Source organism: Carettochelys insculpta, chromosome 4 (genome assembly GCF_033958435.1).
Source record: "Carettochelys insculpta isolate YL-2023 chromosome 4, ASM3395843v1, whole genome shotgun sequence".
Classification (NCBI taxonomy): domain Eukaryota; kingdom Metazoa; phylum Chordata; order Testudines; family Carettochelyidae; genus Carettochelys; species Carettochelys insculpta.
In genome coordinates, this window is record NC_134140.1 from 26,061,986 (window position 1) to 26,089,519 (window position 27,534).

The following is a 27,534-nucleotide window of genomic DNA, read 5'->3' on the forward strand; positions in this document are numbered from 1 at the left end:
ATTTGGAAGCCACAGGAAGTTTGCTGGAGGGTGTATTGCAATCTTGACTGTGCTGAATACAAGTCTATCAAACCAGTGCTTGTTGGCACCGTTATTAAGGGTCAGTCTGAATTTCGGGGCTTAATGCTGTTTTCTAAGGGCATTCTAGCTGACCAGCTAATGCATTCTGGTTGATATTAAACTAGAGTGACTAAATGTCCTGAGAAAATGGGGATTATCCTGATATTAGTGCCTTTCTATGATCCCAATCAAATTTCTGTCAGGAAATCATTTGTCTACGTTTTTCACAGGGCTGAAAGAGCCTGACCCAAGCCACCCCAAGGGGGTCAGGCTCTGGCTCCTTCAAGGAGCACTACAGGACAAGGTAGGCCAATGTACATGTGCTATTTTTATTTTTTTAAATCTTATATACACAGCTATCCCTTCTTCACACTTGCTATCACCCTATATTAATCAGGCTAAGACAGAACCAAGGGATGAATTTTTTTACTGATTTTCCATGAATATATGTGATGGCAGTGGTGTGTATGAGGACCCTGCTGAAGGAAAGCTGTGTTGAACATGTAAGAAACACATGTGTGCTGTGCTATCTTCTTACAGTGAGAACAGTGTAACTTTCACTCCTAAGTATTCTTATTTCAGAGCAGTTAAGTTAGTAACTGTTCTTTAACGTGGATATTTCAAAAACAACAATAAGTCCTGTGGCACCTTGTGGACTAACAGATATTTTGGAGCATAAGCTTCCATGGGCAAAGACTCACTTCATCAGATATCTGTTAGTCTATAAGGTGCCACAGGACTTCTTGTTGTTTTTGAAGATACAGACTAATGCAACTACTTCTCTGATATTTCAGTTGACCTAGCCCAGGTTAGAATCAGAACTTTTTTTTTATAAGGAATCAAACATTTAAGTGATTAAATCTGCCACATTTTAGCAAATCAAGAGAGAAAAGGACATTGTAGGCAACATCTAGTGTAAATCAGAGAAGGAGATGCACTGAAATTGATAGAGCCACACTGGTATGCAGTCATGGAAGAAATGCCCTCCATCTGTTATGGTACGACTGATTCTGAAAATGCACAAAACTGTATCATATAAACTTTCTGTGTTACAGTAGTTGAGATTTGTCTAAAAAGGAATTTATACAGTACTCCATTTTGTGTGGTGTATTTGCACACTTCAGCTACAAACACTGCATATGCCACTTATGCCTACTGCTGGGGATGACAGACTGTATACTAGTACTGACTCCTGACTCGCTACTCCTGTGCCGAGTAGTGTTTATTCATGAAGCCACTAATGAGATAAAGTGCTGAAGGCAGGAGGCCTGGGCAACATTTTTGTGCTGTTAGTCATAGTCATAGCGTTTAAGGTCAGAAGGGACCACAAGAAAACTACTCTCTGGGAATGGTTATCAGTGGTTCACAGTCAAGCTGGAAAGCCATATCATGTGGGATCCCACAGGGATCCGTTCTGCGTCTGGTTCTGTTCAGTATCACATCAGTAATTTAGATACAGGCACAGACAGTACCCTTACAAAGTTTACAGGCAATACCAAGTGGAGAGCAGTTGCAAGATAAGATCAAAAATTCAAAGTGATCTGGAAAATCTGGAGAAATGGTCTGAAATTCAATAAGGACAAATGTGAAGTACTCCACTTAGGAAGGAATGGTCAGTTGCATATATACAGAATGGGATATGAATGCCAGGAAAGAAGTACTGACAAAAGGAATCGAGGGGTCATAGTGAATCACAAGCTACATTTGAGTCAACAGTGTAATACTGTTACAAAAAAGCAAACATCATTCAGGACTATAGCAAGAATGTTGTAAGCAAGATGCAAGAACTAATTTCACTCTTCACTGATTAGGCATTGTCAGGGCTGCCTCCCTACTCTAACATTCTGAGTGCAGAAAGTGGGGTCCCTCAAAAATCTTAAAAATACCTTACCTGTAAAGGCTCTACTTAAGAAGCTCTCCAAGCTCACAGATTACCCAAGTGAAAAAAAAAAACTTTAACCCAGGAAGACACACTTGGGATGTCTCCCTGTGGGGTACCCCAAGTTCTTAAACGTCCCTCAGGAGACAGTTTAGAAACAAAGAACTGTGATCTGATAGCTGACCTTTCAGTCTAAGATATGAATATACACAGACTCTTCTCTAGAACACTGGGATCAAATCCTTTGCCTTAAAAAAAAAGTAATTTATTCACAAAGTGAGAGAAAACACTCAAACATTTCAGTTGCAGCACAGAGGACTAGTTCCCTGGGATTCAGCTTAGAAGTTACAGAGTACAGGGGAAAGAAATCATTAACCAGAGCAATTCCACACCAACTCCCAAAATAACAAATAACCTGATTGCTTCTAACTAAAAACTTCCCTTCTACTTACATATCTATGGCTGATTATGAGACAGCCAGGACATTTACTGGATTCATTTCAGCTGCTTAGGAGCAATCATTTCTCTCTGTCCCCTCCACATCAGCCACACAGACAAAGACACCTCAGACTGCAATTGTCCTCACTTCAAAAAAAAAAAAAAAAAAGCAGTCAAGTAGCACTTTAAAGACTAGCAAAATGTTTTATTAGGTGAGCTTTCGTGGGACAGACCCACTTCTTCAGACCATAGCCAGACCAGAACAGACTCAATATTTAAGGCACAGAGAACCAAAAACAGTAAGCAAGGAGGACAAATCAGAAAAAGATAATCAAGGTGAGCAAATCAGAGTGGAGGGCTGGGGGGAAGGTCAAGAATTAGATTGAGCCAAGTATGCAGACGAGCCCCTATAGTGACTCAGAAAGCTCCCATCACGATTTAAACCATGTGTTAATGTGCCAAATTTGAACATAAAAGCCAGCTCGGCTGTTTTCCTTTCCAAAACGGTGCGATAATTCCTTTTCAGTAACACGCATACCTTCAGGTCATTGACAGAATGCCCCACTTCAAAAAAGTTTTTCTTCCACCCATTGGCTTACGTGGCAGCCCCTGCAGAGAGTTGCCTCTAAGTCTTAACCTTTTCCCTGCATTCATTCATGACAGGCTTTAGTTGGTGTATTGTGTCCAGTTCTCAGTGCCACATCTGAGAAAAGAGGATATGGTCAAACTGGGAAATATCCAAAGAAAAGCATAAAAAGTCTAGAAAACATAAATTATGGGTCTAACCTGGGAAAAATGGGTTTGTGTACTCTGGGGAAGAAAAGACAGAGGGGACATAACAAGTTGCCAAATACGTGAAAAATTTGTTAGGAGGAGGGAGAGAAATTTTTCTCCTTAAACTCCGAGGCTACGTCTATACTACAGCACTCTGTCGACAGAGTGCATCTACATGCAAAAGCAGATCAACAGAGTAGTCCATTTTGTCAACAGAGAGCAACCAGACTGCCTTGCCCTGTGTTGGCAGAACAGCTGACTTGAAGCTCTGCAAACAGGGCTGCCCAGTGAACCAGAAGCCCTCTTTGTCGACAGAAGTAGCTACGCTGAACCTCTGTTGACAGAGTGGTATGCCTCAAATTTTTGAGGGATAACTCTGTCAAGGCAAAAGCAGAGTTCTGTCAAGACGCTATCAACAGAAGAATTTATGAGTGTAAACTCTCTCTGGGTTCTGTCGACAGAAGGCCCCTTCTCTCGACAGAACTCTCCAGTGTAGATACAGCCTGACTGTAGAGGAAGAAGCAATGAGCATAAATTGCAGTAAGGACAGTTTAGGCTGAACATTAGGAAAAACATTCTAACTCTCAGGGTGTTAAGCACTGGAGTTTGCAGAATTTTGTTGGAGCCATGCCACTCCTTGGATATTACAGGAACAAAGTGTGGAGGGTAACATTTTTTAGTGGACCAATTTCTGGTGGTAAGAGAGACAAAACTTTCAATTTTATACAGAGCCCTGTGGAAAGCTTCTCTCTCTCACCAAAAGAAGTTGGACTGATAAAAGACGATGCCTCATCCACCATGTCTCTCACAATCCTTAATGTGTTACCCTCATTGCACTCCTTGGAGGGCAGAGAGAGAATACATCTTGCCCTCAGGCATGTTGCACTTTCCCTGGCAAAACAGGGAAATTAACCTGAGGCCTTATCTACACAGGCAGTGGGTGAACTGCCACTTGGGGGAAGCTCTCCTTGGCTGGCTGCAGCCCCACCCCACCCACCCACAGACATTCCCTGCTTCTCCTCCCCAAAGCCACCAGCTCCTCCCTACTCCAAACTTGGGTGAGTGGCACACTGGCCTCAGTCTCTAAGTGCAGCAGGGTGGCATGTGGTCCACACCTGTTCTCTGAGCACAGGGTGGATAGGCAGTTCCCTCCTGCCCTTCCAGGGCAGCATATGCCCCCCGATCCCTGTAGGCTCCCTCCAGGCCCTAGTGCCACCATATCTCCAAAAACTGAACAGGCAGCTCCAGCTCCTCCTCCTGAGTACTGGGTGGCACAGCCCTAGCAGCCAGGTCCCCAGCAACCCAAAGTCCTGGCCATCTGAGCCCCAGCTCTGCTAGTGCACTTCCCTGCCAAAGGAGGACGGGCAAGCAAGAACAAGCTTGGGGAAGAGGCGGCAATATGCTGTCTGGAGCGGCACAGCCTTCCGCTGCATGTGTGCCAGTGCACCCCCAGCCCCCTTATGTTGGCAGAGGGCATCCACACTAACAGCTCTTGCATCCATAGACATAGTAGTGTACTGTGGTAGCAGGGTCCTTTGGGAAGGATTTGCAGTTCCTCCTGGGGCAGGTACTGTGTACCACGAGGCGAGTTTCTCAATCCCATTGCTCCAAGGGCATTTTACAAGACTGTCAGGCGGTGCTGCTTTTGAACTGACATGTATGTCGGGGGCAAGGAGGGAGAAAGTGTGACAGGGAGGGGTGTGTGTAAATGTGAAAGAGACTCTGTGTGTGTGTGTGTGTGTGTGTGTGTGTGTGTGTGTGTGTTGGGGGACTGCTGGCATGCTATCCCTTTAAGTTCGGACAGCAGCCTGAGCAATGAAATCATGCTGGAGGTGGACACTCCCCAGCATTGCACAAAAGTCTTTTTCTCCCCTGCCTGTTTCCCCCCGCCAGAGCTCCGCTCTGCCTTCCTGACAATTCTATGCTGATGGCTCTGTGATTCCCTCTGCGTTCTCCCATAGCCACCTCAGCTTCCAGGAATGGCATCCTTAGCAACTCTGTGAGCTCTCTGTGCTTCCTGGAGCTCTGAGAGGGAAGGGCCCCAGGCCTGCAGGACAACCATGTTCAAAACCATGTACAGAGTGGTCACAGTGCAGCCCCATACTCGGGGAGATGCAAAGGGTGTGAATGCACACACCCCTCCATGTCAGGTTTCTCTCCTTTCCTCCCTGCTGCACTGTGAACCAGGAGCCTGCAAGGAATGATGGGGAAACCTAAGACACCCTGGAAGCTGTAGTTTCCGGGCCAGCTCCTAGCCTAGATAGCTGGCCCTGGAGCAGGGAAAGGGCATTTCCCAGCATGCCCTTGGCCATTAGTAACAGGAAAGGAAAGGGGATGCGAGGAAAGCTGAACAGCACTTGCTGTGCATGGAGAGAGCTGTTGCAAGGCAGTGGCACCGTGAGTGGAGAACCTGGGTGCACAGGGAGTAGGCAGTTGTGGCCCAGATCTGGAATACTTTGGCATATTGTTTTTCACTTATGATATTACAGCAAGACCCCAGAAGGTAATTTCTATAAAACCTTTATTACTATATACATTTTTAGTGTGTTATAACACAATCATTTTACCAATCAGTTTCCACTCAAATTTTTCATTAACCTCTCTTACATGCATTCATTCCACAACTATTTTGAACTCCTTTATGTGTGTCCACCTTTACAAAAAAAGTACCTACCCCCACAGAAATTCTTGTGTAAGGGCCTGCAGTGGACATGTTGGACTACTCGGGGAGGCCAACAAAATAGCAGAATTTGGCACCAAAAATAGCTTAGCAGAGCGTACATCTCCATTGTTTTCTCCTTTTGCAAATCTTCCTTTTCCAGACAAAACTGAGTAGTGTAGACAAGACCTCAGTCTCTCAAGTCCCAGGCAAGCATTTTAACCCCTGGGCCACCCTCCGTCTGCTTGTGTGGTGAAATAATTTACAGTGTCTGTACTTAGGCTAGAGTGTAATTTGGCTGGTAAAAATAATTTACAGTACACTCCATATAAGTTAATATTATTCATGTATGATCTTTTCATGCACAGAGGAGTCCCACAGTCCTGGTCAATCTCCATTACCTATATATGATCTTCTGATTAATTGTGCATGGCCTACAGGACTGTTGGCTTTATCTGCATGCCAAAATTAGGTTCAGGTATTGCTCTTATTAGATTAATACTGAGATTTATTCCCATTAATCTAATTTTGTGTACACTGAGAAAATCAGCTGTCTGTATACCTAATTTAAAATCTGACTGACATATACCAATATTTTTGTGACATGAAAACCATCCCCATAATGATGAGAAGAATGTGCAAAACTTTAGGTTGAACCAAGTGAGGGTTTGGTTGTTGAATACGCTATAGAGGAGTTAATTACCACCTCATAGACATCAGTGAGAGTTTGACTGGGCCCTCGGATGGCTAACTTTTGCAGGCTATTACAGGTTGTACCTCTTAAAACTGTCACTCTTTGGCCCATCAACCTATGTGGTCCAGCAGGACCATGGATGCTCCTGGACCAAAGAACCCAGGAGTCTAAGGGTGGGAGGGGCAGCCAGGGCCAAAGGCAACAGCCTCAGCAACCCAGCTGAGGCAACACTAAGTTACACAGACCCCTTGGCAGCCCCATGGCCAGTGCAGGGCCAGGTTGGGCGTCCCACAGCAGCCCTGTGTGGTGGAAGTACAGGCCAGGGCCAGGGTCAGGGCCAGAGCCACAGCCCTGCAGCAACCCCTCAGCAGCAGTACAGGACCAGGGCTGGAGCCTAGCTCCATGGCAACAGTGTGTAGCCTGGTTGGGGCTGGAGTCACAGCCCAGTGGGAGCAGCATGGGCCTGAGCTGGAACTGCATCCCCACAGCAGCCCCATGGAACACGGGGTGGGGACCAGAGTCCCCCAGCAGCCCCAGAGAGCACAGAGCCAGGCCAGAGAACAACAGTTCTCCATGGCACAGGGCCCCAGGGCTTGGGGGGCTGATGGCAGGGGATCTCCCCTCGTCTGGCAAATTCTCTTGTTCAGGACCAGTCAGGCCTCGACTGTGCCAGACCAAGGAGATACAACCTGTATCTGCTCCATTTTCAGGGAGCAGCCCTATAATTATGTCCCTACATAGTGTAAGTGTATATATATGCATATAAAGTAAGTATTTTATATTCACAATACATACACCATGCCAGGTACAAGGCTGTACAACAGTCACACAAAAATAACGTTATATGTATAAAATTTATATTGAGTAAACTGTGGCTATAAAGATAATTTGTAAACATTTTTCTCTTAATATAACAATTACTTTTAGGATTTTTTTTCGAAGACATTTGCAACTACATAAAACTTCTTAATTTTAGTAAGGTTTCAGAAAAAGATGAGACCCAGCAGCCTGTAGACATGGGTAAGTCCTACAAAAATGTGGTTACCAACATTCTAAAAGCCAGCTAACAGCTGTCTGACCATTGGATATGGTTATTTGCATGGTTAACAATTGGATGTCTATCTACTATTTGAATGGCCTGCAACAAGCTGTTTGTTTGGAGACTATTCATAATGGCACAGTCAAAAGTCTCCTGAAAGGCATACTCGTTTCCATTTCTGTTCTTTACCCCTCCAAAATTGGCAATTTATTACATCAAAAAATAGCAGTCACCCCAGAAAAGAACAAAATTGACACAGTTCCCTTTTGATCTTTTAGTTTTGAATAGGCACTCACCAATGAACTTCCCAATGAATATTCAGTGGATGCAAAAGAAGTCGTCCAGCATTTTTATAAACAGGGAATTTACTCTAAATATTTAATAAAAGGATGCCAGTTGGTTCTTTAAATGCTATGAAACTCCTTTACAAATATCTTTATAAGAGGGAGAGAGAGAATCTCTTTTCTTGCATGTGTTATATTTTCGCTATTTCCATGCTCATTCCATAACAGCCTTCTGCATAGTTTGTTGCACTTTCCTTTCAACTTGCTGGCACTAGCCACTTTCAGAAATGGTACTGGACTCTAAATGGACCATAGGCTTGATCCTCTATGGCAGTTCCTAAATTTCACTGAGTATCTGTATTATGATACAGAAGCTTACAGTAGAAGGAAGATATCTCAAGTTTTCCTAGCACTGTAAAAAGACAATGGTCCCTACAGAAATATAATCACTTCAGACTACTGGAGTTCCATTGAAAGAGATGTAATATGACATAACAGTCTTTCTCTCCCATGTCAAAGCCGTTTGAAAGAAGTGTCCAAAAAGGTTGAATGCTGTGGAATACTTAGCACACGACACCAAGTTTTTGCTTGAGATGTACCAATAGAAAAACTGTCTCTGAGTTTTCAAATGTGCACAGTTCAGTTTCACTAGATTGTAAGGCTCCTAGGATGTGGTTCCCACTGAAATCAACGTGGGAAGTAGGCACTCAGATGTTCTGCTGATTAGCATAAAAAACTGCGGAGGACAGAATAGTTACTGCTTTGTCAGTGACAAGTAGTGTGAAAGATGCCGCATTAACTGTAAATTGGAGCAAGTGCTTTTGTCCGTGGTTCTGTCAACTCATATTTATGCAGTCGACTAAGTCTTACACACTGACATATGCTTTCCTGTAGTTGAAATATTACCTTGTTTGGTAATGGCAACAAACAGGAAATTTTCACCCTCATTTGCCCCTGTATTTTCCAGGTAACATCAATGACTTGGGAAATCTTTTTAACAGATCTTGGGATGACAAGTTCATCCTTTTCTCCCACGTTGACAACAGTTGTTCTGTGTTTCTGCTTCACTGACAGGATTACTGTGTTGCCTTCTGAACATATTATATATGCTCATGAATGTCTTGGAAGTTCCAGGTAGTGCAGAATGCCTCTGTCTTGTAGCTTAGTAGAACTGGAGAGAAGAACAAAGTATTAGTACTCCTAAGTTAATGATTAATTTGCACTCAGAAGTGAAGTAGAAACTAAAATATTGTCTTTTTTCCTGTCCAATTTACGTGATAGGACCTAAGTACCTTAGAAACCAGTTCTTTCTCTCCACACACTGCTGCAACAGTACATATCAAATGAGATGCTGGCTAATAGCCTTTACAGTTATATCTGGAGCTGAGGGCAGAAAATTCTGAGTCCTTGGCTATGGAATTTGCATCTCCATTGGCTACAGTTACACTACAGTTATCTGATGATAGAAGTCACTGTTGGAAGAGATTTCCCAACAAAACTTCTGTTGACAGAGTGCAACCACACACAAAAGCCAATTGGAAGAGTGCTTTGCTCTGTCGACAGAGCAGCTGGACTGCCCAGCTGCTCTCTCAACAAAACAGGCACCTGGAAGTACAGCAGACAGGGCTGCCCATTGTTGTGGAAGCCCTGTCTGCCAAGAGAAGGTCCCCCACAGACCATCCACACAGCTTTTTTGTCAACAGACTCTGTCAACATCAGCGTTATGCCTCATGGCTGACAGGCAGAACGCTGCCAGTGAAAGTGCTGAGTTTTGTCAACAAACTATTGACAAAATGCATTTTGTGTGTGGACATTCCACCGGTTTTGTCAAGAAAACTGGGTGTTGTCAGCAAACCTCACTAGTGTAACCAGAGCCATTGAGTACAGTTGAGTCTAAGGATTTGTATACCACACAAAAGCTGCACTGCATCTATAGGTCCATAGTAAAAGTGCCACAACAGTGCTACTATGGATTCAATTATATTGACACTGCTTTTTTGCCCAACACACTAGAGGTTGCACCAGGAACTTTCAAAGAGAAAAGCATTAGAGGCTAGATCCAGAAAGCCAAGCTAGGAGCTGTAACATACACACTAGCTGCAAGTAGGTACAGACAGGAGATTTTTAACCCTTACTCACCAGTGAATTACGCTTACACTGGAACAGCTTATTCCTATATGGCAAATGGGAATGCATTATTTAATATACCAATATAACAGAGTCCACACGAGGAATTGTATCAGCCTAACAACAGTGGCACAAAATCATACTGCTAACAAACATCATTATATTGATGAGGGAAATGTCTTTTGCAAACCAATCCCAATCTCCACACTTTCAGGGCATAACCCGTTTCTTCATGCTTTTGTTCAAGGTAGATTAGCTTTGGTTTAGTACTGCTCAGGTAATGGATTAAGAGCACTTTGATTGTCTCTGTTTTTATTCTGTCAGAAGGAGCTGTAAATTCAAGGAGTTCATCATATTGCTTCCAAGAGTGCCATACCAAATTTTATTTCTTGGTGTTTCAAACTCTAATTACATCTCGAGGCTTAGGTGGAGACACACATTTTCATAAATTGAATCAAAATTGAAATAAGCATGTACATTTTTTCCTGCCCATAGTCCATTAATTTAGAACCTTCAACACTTTAACTATGCAAAGGTGTTGTAATTCACCTATAAATATTCTGCGTGTTATTTGCTGATTGGGTACTCAGTTATATTTCTACAAGACCCTAAAGAAAGAAAACGTGGTACTGTGATGTTTATAGCTAAATAATGGCTTAGTCTAGTAGCAGTTTCAGAATCCCCCTTTAACTCCTCTGCTGAATTACATTTCATTTTGGAGGCTAAATAAAATCTATTAATTAATATTAATAGTCCAACTATTAGCCACCAAAAAAGTCCATTCCTGTAGTTGTTCCTCTTGCAAAATTCCCAGTTAACGAGGTGTTTTGTTTGGATAAGAACCACAGAATGACACCCAGAACAAAGGTTTGTTTTTTCCTTTTTTCTTTTTTCTTTTTTTTTTTTTTCTACAAAGAGGTATGTAATAACAGTGCTTGATTTTCAGAGGAAAAATTAAAATCTCAGCTCTCATTCTGGCATACATATTAAGTAGCCAGGTTATCAAAAATGTTCACAATGAAGTCAGTACCTTTGGGAGTCTGGCACCTTCACCTAGGTTCTTGAAGAAGAGATGAGCTCTCATGAAAATATCTAGTCCCTTCAACAATGAATTCAAAGCACTTTTGAAAATCTACTAGTATACTCAACATTTTTCAATAGCACTTTTCTTCTTTAAAGCAATGTTCCATCAAATAAAGACAGGTGAATTACAGCTCATTTAAGACACAGTATTTTCTATGTTCATATGAACTCAAGGGACAAAATAAATAGAGGCTAAATGGATTTTCAAGCTTCTTAGAAAGAAATAACAAACAATTCAATATAAAATTATAAGCAAATAGGCAAAAACTAAAAGGGAGTTTTAAGACACCGTTTTTAGCTGTTTCTAGGCTGAATCTAACTCACACTTTACTACAGATTTTTCTTACTCTCCACATGAAATGTTTAATACTAAATTAGATAGAATTAGGAGGCAAATATACCGAAAGCCTGTTTGCACATTAATCATATAATTCAAAATCAGTTCACCTTTAAAAAGAGATCTCTACCCTCCTTATCTATTTGCTATATAAATGAAAGTTCTATACTTTAAATCTGCTTAATTTACACCCTAATTCCCATGAACCGAGTTCTAGATTTTATGTATCTAAATTAATAAGCCTGTTTCAGGATTCACCTCCATTCTGTTTCTGTGGTTCCCTGCAATTACTTCCTCCTTGCCCATGGCACTGTCCTGCTCCTCTGATACAGACAGTAAGGCTCCCAAGCTACATCTACACTAGAGAGTTTTGTCAACAAAACACTGTTTTTTGCCAACAAAACTGGTGAGGCATCCACAGAAAAAGGGTTCTGTCGACAGTAAATCAACAGAACGTGGCACTTTGTCAACATACTTCTGCCTCTCCCGCATGAGGCAGAATGCCTTTCTCAACAGAATCTGTTAACAAAAATGCCGTGTAGATGCACGACAGACAGAGCTTCTGGGTCACTAGGCAGCCCGGTCTGCTGTGCCTCTGGTTGGCTGCTCTGTTAAGAGAGCAGCTGGGCACCCTGGCCACTCTCTGTCGACAGAGCAGATCAACAGAACAATCCACTTTTGTGTGCAGCTGCAATCTTTCAACAGAAGTTTTGTAGGAAGACATCTTTCAACAGTAACTTCTGCTGACAGCTCACTGTAATGTAGACGTAGCCCCAAAGACTTGACAGAGAGTACGACCAAAACAATGGCTAAGAACCTATGAACTCCCATTGACCTCAGCTATAGTTTTGTATAGAGAAGAAGAAATAAGATTGTTCATGGTGATCATGACTAATGCTAATGCCTGGAGCAAAAAGGACAGTCCCCCAAAATATTTGGAAAAACACGGTGTGTCTTAGGGCAAGTGAAATAGATTGCTGCTTGGGTGTTGTGGAGATTGAACCTTGAGATGTTCATCAGGAAGTGAGCTGGAATGTGGACCACGAAAAAACATACTTATGCTGCCAGTTCAATGGGAGCATTTGCAGCTATCAAGATGCAGTAGATTTAGTGAAAAAGGCTGTCCAGGGGAAGTAAGTAGTACCACCTGGGAATAGATGCAGTCTCTTCAACGCAAACCATTCTGAGCTTTATAAATTAAAACCACCTTTAAATTTCATCCAAAAGTCAGTTTAGAGTTGTTCCTTTAAGCGGGCTGTGCCAGACTGGAATTTTGGCATAGCATGGTGTAGAGAAAATGTGACCCACATCACTCTTTTAGACATCTTGTACCTTGAAAAGCTTTGATCCCAAGAAGTAAAGACACTGCTGCATTTTGGCATAGGATGACCGTAAAAAGGGCTTGTTCCAAATGGAAACAGACATTTTGGCACATAGACCTGCTTTTCTTTATAAATCTGCGGTAAGTCTTAGTCTCTTCCCTGCCATGCAAAAAAGGCTGTGATGGATTTGTCACAGAATGAATGCATACCGTAAGGCATTTCTTTGAGAAGCTATGTGTAAAATACCTGTAATTTACTACAGAAAAACACATCCACTTTTGGTGCACAGCTGGGTAATTTTACCCACTATTTCCAAATGTCAAAATTCAATCCATGGCCAGTCTTTCACCAAGATCAAACACTGCAAGTAGGCCTCTTTTTAAACAAAAAAGAAAAAACTGATGTGTATAACAATTTAGCCATAGTATTAAAAGACTATATTTCATGGAGAGTGTAAAGAGATATATCAAGATGACAAGAAAACAGTCTACAACCTGTGTTACACTGTGTAGACTTACTAATACTATGATGAACAGTAACAGAGAGGTAGCCGTGTTAGTCTGTACGCCAGCAAAACAAAACAGCAGAAATGTAGCACTTGAAAGACTAAGAAAATTATTTATTCAGTAATGAGTTTTGTGGGACAGAAGTGGGTCTGTCCCATGAAAGCTCACCACTGAATAAATTGTTTAGTTAGTGTTTAAAGTGTTACATTTGTGCTGTTTTAATACTATGACGGATAGTCATGAAACCACTGAAGAGGTCCCACAAGATTAAAATCCTGCATCACCTACTTTGCCAAAAGAATCAAATTAATAATGTTTTAAAAGATACAAAAAAACCCAATCCATTGTGTGAGTAAAACCTTGTTTCAGAGTTTCCAGATTTGAATGGCACATCCTTTATATATGATAGTGCTTGATGCAATATTAAAAAAAAGATTAACTTGGACAGCTTTTTTAACAGGCCTTAACAAATGACCATACAGAATTACCCAGTATATATACATTTTCCTGTGAGATTTCAGTACTGAATTGAAAAGCAGGCAGCTTGCTCTTTTTATGGGTGAAATATTGTCCTTGGTACATATATGCCACTCCCATTGGTTCTACTGGTTGTATATGTATGTGTGTGGGCAGAATTATTGTAATCCCTGGTCATCTATTTTTCTATTGATCCAATGACAATATGCAGCCATTCAAATCATATGAACACCTCACATTCATTTGCAATGTACCATCAATTCTAAATAATAAGGGATCAATCCTCTGTTGCATCCAGTCCCTCTCAGTATAGCAATAGAAGGGGAGTCAAAATGGAGCCAGCTGCAACTCCTCAATCCTCAATCCTAGGGGCATAGTTTAGAGCAGCATCAAGACTTCTCTAGTCTATAATCCTATTACAACACACACACATACCACATAAACACACACAAGTACTTTGTGCCAGCTAAAAATTGCTGGAGCAGATACACTTTAATCCTGCCCTGTTCCTCACCCGGCATACACTACAGTCTGGGAAAGTGTTGATGAAGAGCCAACTACAGTCTTTTTGTTCCTGGGTTCTACAAAGAGACTTACACATTACAAAGCTCACAGTTGTAACTTTTAGCTTCTGTCTACACATGAGCTCGGAGCAGGTTCCCAGCTTAGGTAGGCAGGCACACAGTAGCTCTGCTCTAACTAGTACAGCAAAAATAGTAATGTGAATCTTATGGCACAGGTGGTAGCTCAGGCTACTCACCACAGCACAAACCCATCTTTATCTCTTTGTTTCAAGCTTGGGTGACTAGTCTGCACTGCCACCTTCACAATAATTTCCATGCTGCTTTTTTAAGTGGGTTCCCCCCTTAGGAAATTCACCGCCTAAATCCATGCTCCAGGGAGAGACATCTCTGCTTGTGCCGTCCCTTCCTTGAGCCTGGTGTCTCAGATGCCTAAGTAATTTCTTGTAAGAGTTAGACAGGTGCCTAACTCCACAAAAAACAGGGGCCTGGATGACATAATGCTAAGGCATTCCTAGTAGCTTTTATCCCAGTCACTATGTTCTAGTCACTCATGAGAAAAATACATATAAGGCATATATAAGGCAGGCAGCAGCACTTCATTATCTTGCCAGGTTTGAAACTGGGCCCAATGCAATAAGGGCCCCTTCAAGAACATGCCTACCTACCACACTGGGTCCTGCAGAGGTCCGAAGACTCAACCAAGATGTGAGAAAGTTTGGATTCAACCCCCCTCTCTGCCTGAAGGGGAGAGAGGATTTGAAGTGAGCCTCTGCCACCTGCCACTGAGTTCCCTAACCACAGGACATGAGCTATTCTAATGGTGTCCTTAAGTTTCTCCTGGTGAGGTCATTCCACTGTATATAAATAGTCACTGGAGACAGGTTCTGGATTTGAAATCTCTTACTTCACAGATGGGTAGTCCAACCACCAGGCTATAGAGTCATTTTCATTGTCCTTCTTTGGTTTAGTGACTATTTCAGTAGTTGTCCAAAGTGAAATGGCTTCAACAGGAGAAAGTGAGGAAAATGCACACTGGCATATCCAATTGCTCAGTGATCATGGCACTCTCCTGAAGACCCCTCACCAAACCCCTGCTCCTCCTTAGACAGAAGGAGAACTGAACCCAGGTCTCCCACATCCCAGGGAACTGTTCTAGTCTCTAATGAACAAAATACTTCTAACCCCAGGGCTCTTTTTTTTCAGGAATACCATGGAATGGCGTTCTGTCACCTTTTTTTTCCCAGAGCCACCATTTTCAGGGCCATAAAAGGGCAAGACAAGGGAGCGCAGAGGTGAGGAAGCCGGGCCCTTAAGAAAGATGGCATCCTGGTGGTCAGCTTTAGCATGCCCTTTCTACTTGAGAAAGTGGAACCAATGAGGGGCAGGGAAGGCCCCATGAGCTTTCTGTGATTAGCCTGCTGCTAATATTCAAATTGGAGGGCAAGGCTGCCACGCGCAACTGGGGGGGTGTAGGTTGTGAAGTGGTCAAACGTGCTGGTAGGTAAGTCAGGGTTGACCTGCGTGGGGCCAGAGGGAGGCAACCGGAATGAGTAGCAGGTGCTTCCAAGATTGCGCTGCCTGGGGGCATGAGGCCCAGGGGTCCCTCTAAGCCTGTGGCAGGAGGGAGGCGGGAGGACAAGGCTGTGGCAAATAACTCAGGCTGATGGGGCTCCCTGGTCCTGGTGCTGCCAGTGTTCCCCCCACCCTGCTGGCTCCCACAGTGCCACTGGTGCTCCCCTGCACCTCAGCACTACCTCATCTTCAGCCCCGCCAGGGTCTCTGGTCCCAGAGTTGCTGGCACTGCCCTGAACCCTGGCTGGCCCCCTGGCCCCGGCGCTGCCAGTGCTTCCATGCTCGCATCCCCTGCCAGCTTCTCAGCCAGCACTCCCTCAGCCCCTGCCAGCTCCCACAGTGCTTCCACCACTTCCCAGCACCCTGGCGCTCCTCCAGCCTCAGCCCCACCAGAGTCCTTGGCCCTGGAGTTGCAGGCACTGCCCCAGTCAGCTTCTTGGCCTCAGAGCTGCCAGTGATCTGTTGGCTCTGGGTGAGTTGGGTTGAATTATGGGGTGGGGTGAGGTGGGGTGGGCTGGGGGACGACATTGATTTGGAGCTGGGAACGGGGCTGGTGGTGCATGCTGTTTAAGTCTGGGGGTGGTTTGGGGCTTGAGTTCCAGCACCTTTTTTTTTTTTTTTTCAAAAAAAAGGCACTGTCCCACCCCAACGAGCAGGTTTTGCTTTGCCAGTAGAACTCTCCTTCCGACAAAGCAGCGCTCATGGGTACACTTGCTGTGGCAAAACTTTGTTGTCCATGGAGAGGGAGTTTTTACGCATCCTGAACAACACAAGTTTTGTTGTGAGTATAGACAGAGCCAAAGTTTGGGTACCTTCAGAGTTAGGCAACAGCCAACTAGGAAATTTGTGGGTTGCAAGGGCAGCTAAAACTGGGACCTACACATCTAAATTGGGGATTTAGGAACCTACATATCTGTGTGTGTCTGGGCTTATGCTGCCAGAAGATTCCCCATATACAGGAGAATCTTCAGTTGATGCATAAGCTAGCCGTATGGACGCTAGGTATGACTAATACAATTAAAAATGCCCCGGTGAAACTCAGTATCTCGCTTTAAATATTTGATGGATTTCAGTTACATTAAGGAAACTCTTGAAACAAATGAAGCTCATTAATGAAAGAGCAAAGGATCAGGGCACATACTCAGCTCTCTGTTCAAAAGTGTATTTGGTCAAAGCCCATTCAACTGTCATATAGAAAAAAAGTATTTCAATTACACTTTTATAATGGTGTGACTGTAGTAACACCATGGTTACACAGCAATTACTATGTAATTACTTAATGGTTATGCTTTTTGGTGCACGTAATTTAATTACCAATAATTCTTATAACCAAAAGGCTAGGTATAAACATTGCATGTGCTTGGTTTTAAAAACATGCAAAGGCTGGGTAATTAGTAATATTTACTTAGTAGCTGGATTAAAATTACATGAATTAGTTGCAAGCACTCAAAGCATAATTTCACTGTAACTGCAAGGCAACAACATACTAAAGGGCCATTAGTCTGTTAAAACGTACAAGTGTTTCATTATTTGTTGATAGTGTGTTATGCAGTGGTTAACTGTGACTTCCCCATTCAAGCGTAGGAGAGGGAACTATAATGTAACAAATATGGCATAGTGCAAGCACCAATGAAAGAAACTGGAATTATCCACGTAATTCATGCTACATAAGGAAGGTTCCAAATCAGAAATCATGAGTGGAATCTTACATTAATAATTAACACTAAAAAATGTCTCACTTTGCATAAGCACATGAACAGCTCATGGATCAGAAAGTGAGTGAGTGATAATCTAAGCCTAAAAATAACAAAAAGTCCTGTGGCACCTTATGGACTAACAGATATTTTGGAGCATAAACTTTCATGGGCAAAGACCCACTTAGTCAGATGTGACATCTGACATGTTGCATCTGACAAAGTGGGCCTTTGCCCACAAAAGCTTATATTCCAAAATATCGGTTAGTCTACAAGGTGCCACAGGACTTTTCATCGTTTTTGCAGATCCAATCTAAGCCTAGTGATTGAGCAATTTCCTATGAAACTCAAGTTCCTCTCCTAGGTCTAATGAATTGTTTTGCCCAGGCTGTAATGATTGTTCCACTTTAAATTAATACAAATATCCAAGAATCCAAGAAGAGAGGCACTTAACTCTTCTAAAGGGATGTGACCAAATCCCTGCTCCTCTCCTGGGCATTTCCTAGTGGTGAGTTTAGGTGGGCCCCGTTCAGATTGCTGAATTCTGAAAATCCCTTAGGCACCTAACTCTCCCTGTGCATTGAACAGGAACCCTGGATTCCTAATTTAGGGCTGTGATCTGCTGGTCAGCAAGGTGCATGAAACTTAGTTATTGGAAGACTGAGTCTAAGTCCCTTTTGTGCTTCTAGTCCTAAGTGAACTATTCAAAGTCATGTAAGAAGTCTGCGACAGAGCAAGGAATTGTATGCTCGTCTCCCATGTTCCAGACTAGTTTCTTAACCACAGGATAATCCTGCCTCTCAATTTCTTGTACCTAACCATAGATGTATTAATGAGGAGGGGACATTTCTAAGTGCTTCAGAATGATACTGGCGATCTCAAGACCTGAAGGAACTAAAACCATGAGTGTATCCTTTTTAGCTTTATAAAATTAGAACCTAAATTAAAAACAACTTAAATTTGCCTTCTCCCAGCATGTAAAGCATCCTCACTCTCTGCCTTCAAATCCCTTCTGAAAACATGCAGCTCTTGGCAGTTACACATGATCTCTCTCTTTTTTGCATTTCTTTTGTCTTTCATTTTGTTCTCCTGGTGACAGTGAATTCTGACTGGATACCATTCTAATGCCATTCATTTTAGATGTAATTCCAAGAAAATGTAATGACATGGCAGTTTGGCAGATACAGCTAGGCAAATATTCTGTATCCCTCTGGGTAGTATTTATTTTTTTTTTAAATAGTCTTTTTGTTCCTGTCTCATCTCTACCCTCGTCTGCTGCGTGGCTATTCTCCTGGGTTTGATGTCACAGTTCTGTTATTTCACTGAACAGGAAGTGACTTATCGCTGATGTCATAATTCCTCTGCTCTGCATGAGTTGTTCTGAAAACAAAAGCAGAGTCAAAGGAGAGCCAACTCCAGTGGCACAAGTCCACCAGCCAGGGATTTCCCCCAGGTACCAGCGAACTTTACATATCACAGAAGAGCTGACATTTTGATGACAATGTCAGAATCACACCCTTTTCATTGTCACTGGAAGAAGATTGGCAAGATGTTATGTTAAAAGAGAATGGTTTTGCACACTGTATAAAATAATACCCTCTGTATCTTATTTGAGTAGACAAGGCTTGGCAATTCATGGCCATCAGATTGATGAAGGGAATTTAGTTGAATTACTGAAGCTTCACAGCATTGACAATGAGACCCTGGGAAGCTAGCTGAAGAGAAAACAAGATTACACAAGTCCAACAATTCAGAATGAAATCATCAGTCTAATGAGCCATGAACTTATCCTCACTATTGTAAAGGAAATTAATTGTGGTTCACAATACCATTCTGTGATAGCTGATGGAGCTCGGGATTACATAGATATGGCATGCAATAAGAAAGGGTTAGTCTCTGCCATGTAGACCCTGGCACTGAGAGAAATCAATTATATTTTACCAGCCACCAGGCTGCTCCTGGAGATTTCACTGCAAAAGTTTCTGATTTTATATAAATTTTCACTCGTTTTCCATTGCTTATTAATGAGGCAAGATACTGATAAATAAGCCAAGCCCCTGCTTCAATAGAGTCCTTTAGGGGTACATTGTTTCACAGATTTTAAAACTAGATTAGGCCATTAGATCATCTAGTCGGATTCCTTTTATAAAGGGACAGAATTGTTAGAAGCTGTTATTCAGTCATGGGACATTACAAAAGAAATTAACTTGGGAGATGTAAAACCAGATGCCAGCAGCCTCTGAACAGGAGAATGCAGTTGTAAATGTGTTTGCTTTTAAGTCCCTCCTGTGTAGAACCTCAGACACCTCTGGAATAAAAGTTTACAAGAGCGCCAAAGCACAATACGAAGAAGGGTATGTCAAGTATACTTTGTCAAAGAAAAGTTAATGAGGCAAAAGAAGTGATTCAACTGTGTCTATTATTAAATAAGCAGAAGAAATTGTCTAAACACTGCACTTGGATCCAATAGCACCTCCACGGACCAAAGCTCCCTATGGTAACGTGCTGCAGGCAGAGGAGCAACTTATGTAATAATGGCTGAAGAATTTTTCATCATGCGGCACTTCAAAGAAATCGTTGTGCCCTTTGTACAGCTGGAAAACTGATTTCTGGAGCCTGAACTGAATGAGTGGCTGAAATTGGAAGGAATGCTTCATGCTGCCGTGAATGAGGAATTTGCTGGCTGTGAACTTGAAGGGGAAAGATTCATGACCGCAGAAATATCCCCCACTCAGCCTGAATACTTGAAATACAGCTAGCGATGTTTGCACACAAGAAGTACTATTATGAACACGCAGCCTGGGAACTGTCGCAGCAGATCCTCTATTGCGTCAGTGTGAGTGACAACTGCACAGGCTTCTGCCATCAAAAGGCTGTGATGGCCGAGTTCTGCAACTGATCCCTCTCCAGATTAGAATGAAGCAGATGAATCTGTTTCCCTTTTCCAGAGAGATTTCATCTTTTGTTTGTTGTTTTACTCACCACCAGGAAGATTCATAGCACATGGTGTTCCTCTAACATCTGTGTGCTTATGGATTGATTGGCTTTCGAGGTTGTATTAGCACCATATCACCAGTGCACGCCACTTCAGAATAAAGGATCCTTTAGCAATATCCGTGTCCATCATGTGAAGTTGTACACCTGTCCTGAAAAAACGTTCATTTTTAGATAACATGCATAATACACAGGTCTAGAGTCACAAGGGAGACTTCAACATTGCAACACACAGGGTTGCCACACCTAAACTTTAGGTACACTGCTACATAGTGTAATTCCTAATCCTGAGTTAGGCACTTAGGCTCCATGTACAATGCATGGAGAAAATTAGAAAGGGATTCACAAAAACCAGCAAGCTGAGGGAGGGCTGCCTAAGCTGCCTAATGGGAAACACCCAGTTGTGGTGGGGCCTTAGTCCCACATCCCTCAGGGAGTTATTAGCCTTCTCGCCAAAGGGGGAGCCACCTCCCTTCACTCAGAATTCTCAGCCATGAACTTCTCCTCACCCATGAACCAGCTCTTGGAAGCGGAGCTTGCCTGGCTTAGGGGTTTTTCTAACTGAAAACAGAGGGGAGGAACCCATACCTCCCTTCAGAGAGACCACAACCTTTCCAGGCACCTAGGCAAGGTAGGGGCAGTGGCTCCTTGCTCCTGGAAAGGGCATAACCTTGGGTGAAAGGGGTAGAGCTGGAACAGCCAGACCTCAGTGCTTCACCCCTTCCAAACCCTAGCCAGCCCTTAGGGCTGCCTGGAGTGCACTGCACATTGCTCCAGCTGTGATTCAAAGGGTCTGGTCTCCAGCCAGCAGAGCTGCCGCAGTAGCATCAGTGCTGGCTGGAAGCCCTAGGCCCTTTTAAATTTCTTGGCCCCCAGGGCAACTGCCTCCTGTGTCCCTCACACCCTGCCCTCCAAACTCCCCTTCTGCATCAGCAGGCCTATCTCTCTTAAATTGATGACATTCACCTGGGATGTGGAGATCCCAATTCAAATCCTCATTCTGGTTGAGAAGAAGTACGGCTGTAAACCCTGCTCTCCTACTTCTTAGGGAAGCACCAGTTTAGGAGGTACCCCTGGGTTATGGGCTCTCACAGTCTTTCCTGTTGGAGCCATTCCACCCTATATGAAATAAAATGCCTAAATATTCATTAGCCTAGGGGACCAGAACCCAGATTTCCCACATTGCAAGGGAATGCTCTAGCCATTGAGTATAAAAAGCAAGAAGGACACAGACCTCCTCCTCAAGCCATCTTGTGCTGGGTAGTTATGCTCTGAGTATGCCTACTGACTAGGGCCCCATGGCAAGGTAGGTAAGGAATGAATCCCCGCAGGATTAAGGCATGAGTTAGAGGCTGAGGTACTGGGCAACATCAGGATTTAGGTGGGTTTCCACATGCCCACAGGGACAAATTCAGACACCAATGGACTTTACCAATGAAAATGTGCGAGCTTAGGGACTTTCAGCACTTCTAAAGGAACCAAAGGCAGCTGAACAGTGGTTTTGTGAATGCTAGTGACACGGGAAGGGGCAGTTATAAGTCTCGTTTGTGAAACTTACCAGATTCTTAATTAGTGGGTCATTAACAGCAGCTCCAAAGTCCCTGTTGCCATTTCTGTGCTTAAGTGCTATTTGAATATTGAAAAGCAAGGTCTAATCAGACAGAAGATGCTCAGGTTGCCGTGTCTGAAAAGAGTCCCTTGTATCACACACTTTTTAGAGATGATTGTAAAGCAAGACACAAAGACAGAATTCCAGGCAGACCAAACTAGTGATCCTCTGACAGCTGCCCCTCCTCCTCAGTGACAGAGGAGTCTCTGGGGAGAACCTTGGCAAAATATCAGCATCACTCTGGAGAGAGTTGCCATGATTTCCCTGCTTCTAACATTGATCATTCCCACTCTGGATGTTGGTAAATCATCCTTGCCAGATAGGCTATTGCTCTAAATAATTCCAGACGCCCACCTGGCATCTCCTCTTTTTCTCTTCCTCTTCCCATTGTTCCCTCTCATACACTGGGCCAACCCTCAGCGCTATATGAGGTTCCTTTTCTTACCTATATTTTTATATTGTCTTATTTTTTATGTTATCCTCAACCTAACATGTTGTGGCTGTGTGATATTGTCTGCTTTTGCATTCTCTGGTGTCGCAGAATTGACAAGTTGTGAAGTTGCATGTCTGCATCATTTCATTGGCTGTCCTGTGACGTGTGTTATTGGGTAACACAAGCTGCAAGTTGTTTTACATTTTGCATTTTTTATTTTTTCTTTCTGTATGAAAATTAGTAAAACAATGAGGAAGGGAAAGATGTGATAGCCTTGGGGCCATAAAAATAGATCTTAGGAGCAGTTATTAGAGGTAAGAAATAGGTTGTTAATTGCAAAACAAAATTCAGGAATGGTACCAGTTGCATGTAACTCCAGTCATGGGACTTCAGGGGAGTTATACCAAGTCTTACTATAACACCTTGTATCACTATAGGGCTGTGGAAGAAAATACTCAAATGTTTAAGAGGTAGCTAAAATAATTTTTTGAAATAAACATGTGACATATGACTTCAACTTTTACATCTAAAGAACATCTTTATTTTCTTTTTAATCTCTGTGACTGTTCTGAAATTCATGGATCAAAGATAGAATCTGGGGATGGGGTGGGGAGGCAGTTTCTGACTTCAGATGTTTTACTCCAAGTTGAAAATATAAAAATACGGTAATCTCCTGAGTTCTGAGAGGGTAGCATAACTCAAATTTCATGTAAGTCAGTCGGGGAGGGGGGAGCCGAGAACCAGGCAGCAGTCTGGCTCCCAGCTCCCCTGGGCTTGTGGGAGCCAGGCATGGCGTTAATGCAAGTTAAGCTCAAATTGAAATCGCACATACTAGGGGATTACTGTGCTGTATAAAGAGAAACCTTTTCTGGATGATTACTTTTGTGCTTTCTTTGGAAGAAACTTTTTAAAAGTAATTCTCCTTATCTATAGTAATGATTCTAAAAAGTTTTAAGCCCAACTAAATTTTACATGGAGATGTCCACACCAGTTATTTCATTAGACTTAACTCAAGATGGGAAAATATACAATGTTTTGAACTTCAACATTACTTTAAGTACACCAAAATTGCCCTTGCTGAATTAAATCAGTCATTCACTGAGTTCAGCATCTTATCTTTCATAATGGCAGATGCTGAATGTTTCAAAGGAATAAACTCTCCATGATACTTTACCATTGAGCACAATTTCTTCCTGGCACTATCTCTCAAGAATCTTATGCCCTGTAGTACAAGAGACTTACATGGTTTTGTCCTCACTTCATGGAGCTTGGCGCACACAAACAGTTGTGTTAATTTTGAGGTATAGTTGTTAAACTCATCTCCTACCAACACAAACCATAAAATGTATGAAAATGAGCAGTTAAGACATTCAGTGGTCCATTTACATTCCACACATCAATTCCTCTTGTCATCCTGAGCTCTCCTCCCTTCCAGAACCCACATTAAGTACAACCAGGCTCTCTGAAGAACCATAGATGTTTTGTCAGAGGGTGGGAACTTATGCTCTCTGATTCTTCCTGAACACCCTGTATCTTAGAGAGTAGAGAGCAGGCTAGTGGCACCTGTTGGTAAATAGGGAGAAGAGTGATCAAGGGATGCTTAAGAATGCCACATGGACAAAAGTTCAGCATGGGAGGGAGCTCTCTGCTGGCATCTGATGGTGAGCAAAGCAAAATGACTGAATGATACAGGTCTGATTTGCATCTTTGTTATGTAAAATTTGGGGCTATTGGGTCAAAAGATATTTACATTTAAAATATGAGAATATTAAACAGTCTTATTCCTGTTAGATACTGAGAATACAGGAGAACTGTACCAATGATGCAGGGGTACACACTCACCCTAACCACAACCACTCTGACATGGTTGGGTAGTGAAGCCTGGACAAAGCTAAACAGAGGAAGACAAGGAAAGGTGTCTCTGTCCTCTGGTGGAGTGCCTCCCAGGTACTAAGGACTCTGCTCAGGGTCCTATAAGCTATGGATCCCTCTCTGAAGACCTAGTGAAGAGGCAATTTTGAGGTGGGTTGATAAACTGAGGTTGTGTTTGTTGAATCCATAGGAGACAAGGATATAGTTGTGCATCTCCAACAAGGAACCTTCAACCCCCGATACATTAATCAATAAGGCTCTACTTGTTACAGCTGGATTAGGTGGTAAACATCCCTGAGCAAAACTTAGGGGCTGAAGGTAGACCTGCCTGAATGCTGGACTCTGCTAACACTGAACAACAAACAGTGAGTGGAGCATGGAGAAGAGGAAAGAAGTGACTATTTTAGGATCACATTACTGGATGGTCTCAATGCAAGTGGGTAAGTTTATTTAAGATTATTGCTAAGACACCCAGGGTTGGGGAGTCTCACATAGTCACAGCTGTTGTTGATTTATTATTGGCTTTCACTGGTTAATTTGGAGCCCCTTTTTCCTCCAGTAAAGTTTTATTGGTTTTGTATAATGGACTGTGTGTTTGTGTACAGGCAAGTATTAGTTATCAAGAGCATCCAGGTGAGATAATATAGTTTCCCCAGGTTTCTGAGTAGGGGCTGGATCAGAGTAGTTTAAGTTTTCAGAAACAACCATGAGGGGTGCGTCTACACTAGCTGGCCACTTCGAAGTAGCTGGCACAATGTCGAAATAGTACACGTCGCGTCTACATGCACCGTGCGCTATTTCGATGTTGAAATCGACGTTAGGCAGCGAGACGTTGAAATCGCTATTCCTATCTGAAGATGAGAATAGCACCCTACTTCGACGTTGAACGTCAAAGTAGGGCGTGTGTAGGCAATCCGCATCTTGCTATATCGAAATAGCGGGGTCATCCACGGCAGCCATCAGCTGAGGGGTTGAGAGACGCTCTGTCCAGCTCCTGCGGGGCTCTATGGTCACCGCATGCAGCAGCCCTTAGCCCAGGGCTTCTGGCTGCTGCTACTGCTGCTACTGCTGCAGCTGGGGGTCCATGCTGCGTGCACGGGGCCTGCAACCAGTTGTCGGCTCTGTGGAGCTCATGCTGTGCAGGCAAGTGTGTCTGGGAGGGGCCCTTTAAGGGAGCGGCTTGGGGCTTTGCTGGCCCCTTATTTCAACAGAGAGCACTTGTGTGTGTGTGGATGCTCCACATTTCCTTCTGGGGCAGCTCCTTTTGATGTTCTCCATCGCTACTTCAACGTTGAACGTCAATGGCACCAGCCCTGGAGGACATGTAGATGATAGGTGTCGAAGTAGCCTATTTCGATGTTCTTACATCGAAATAGGCTACTTCAACATAGTGTGCTAGTGTAGACATAGCCTACATAGTTGACTCTAGCCCATACTGTTGCAATCACCAAGTGGAAAAGGTTACACTCCCTCCTAGCTCCTATATCCACTTCCTTCACCACTTATGCACTAGTCTTTCATCTGTTCCCCAACCTTCATGTTCCCAATGTTGCTGTGCCCCTGCCAACACACCCCACATGCTCATTCCCTTCCACGCCCTCTACTGTCCTAACATATTCCATTCTCAAACATCAATACATGCCCCTTGGACTACTTACAGACACTGATATCCATCTACATTTTCAAAAGGTGATTCTGATACGGAATGGGGATAAGGGAGGAGCAGGTTGTGAAGCCGGGTGTAATGGGGCGGGGAATGAGGGGAGCAGGTCACTTCAGGGAGAGAGCAGGGGAACTGTGTAGGCATGGGGGTAGTGGAATTAAAGCTCTATGTTGGCACAAGAAGGCCGTGGGGCTCTGCATGGAGGCATATAGGCATAGGTCAGTGGTGATAGCTATTTATAAATGTTAACATTTATACATATTTTAAAATACCTGGTAAATTTCACCCACCCACCCCACCCAAATATGTTACTTTTTTGTAATAGTGGATGCACTGCAAAGTGCCAGAAGCAAGAAAACAAGCAGTTCAGATATTCAGCACTCCACCGATACTCCAACAGTCAGTTCTCTTCCCCGATTCTTTTCCTACCATCCTCTTCTTGTCCCATATACCCAACTCACAGACTGAACAATCACTGGGCAACCTTCACAGCACCTATAAATGTAATACACCAAAGCACATACAGCTTTCAATACTGTAATTTCCCCAGAAAAATTAACACCAGTGTAGAACAATTGAAGAAATACAGCTTGTAGCTACTAACTGTAGTGACAGTGTATGTCTTACTTGGGCTACCAAGCTGGGAGGGGTTGCAACTCCTTTGGAGGATAGGGTCATAATTCAAAAGGATCTGGATAAACTGGAGAAATGGGCTGAGGTAAACAGGATGAAGTTTAATAAGGGCAAATGCAAAGTGCTCCACTTAGGAAGGAACAATCAGTGTCACACATACAGAATGGGAAAGGACTGCCTAGGAATGAGTACAGCGGAAAGGGATCTAGGGGTTATAGTGGACGACAAGCTAAATATGAGTCAACGGTGTGATGCTGTTGCAAAACAAGCAAACATGATTCTGGGGTGCATTAACAGGTGTGTTGTGAACAAGACACGAGAAGTCATTCTCCCGCTCTACTCTGCGCTGGTTAGGCCTCAGCTGGAGTATTGTGTCCAGTTCTGGGCACCGCAGTTCAGGAAGGATGTGGAGAAATTGGAGAGGGTCCAGAAGAGAGCAACAAGAATGATCAAAGGTCTAGAGAACATGACCTATGAAGAAAGGCTGAAAGAGTTGGGCTTGTTTAGTTTGGAAAAGAGAAGATTGAGGGGGGACATGATAGCACTTTTCAGCTATCTAAAAGGGTGTCATAAGGCAGAGGGAGGGAACTTGTTCCTCCTTGCCTCTGAGGATAGAACAAGAGGCAATGGACTTAAATTGCAGCAAGGGAGGTTCAGGTTGGACATTAGGAAAAAGTTCCTAGCTGTCAGGGTGATCAAACACTGGAACGAATTGCCAAGGGAGGTGGCAGAATCTCCATCACTGGAGATATTTAAGAAGAGGTTAGATCGATGGCTTTCAGGGATGGTCTAGAAAGTGCTTGGTCCTGCCATGAGGACTGGGGGCTGGACTCTATGGCCTCTCGAGGTCCCTTCCAGTCC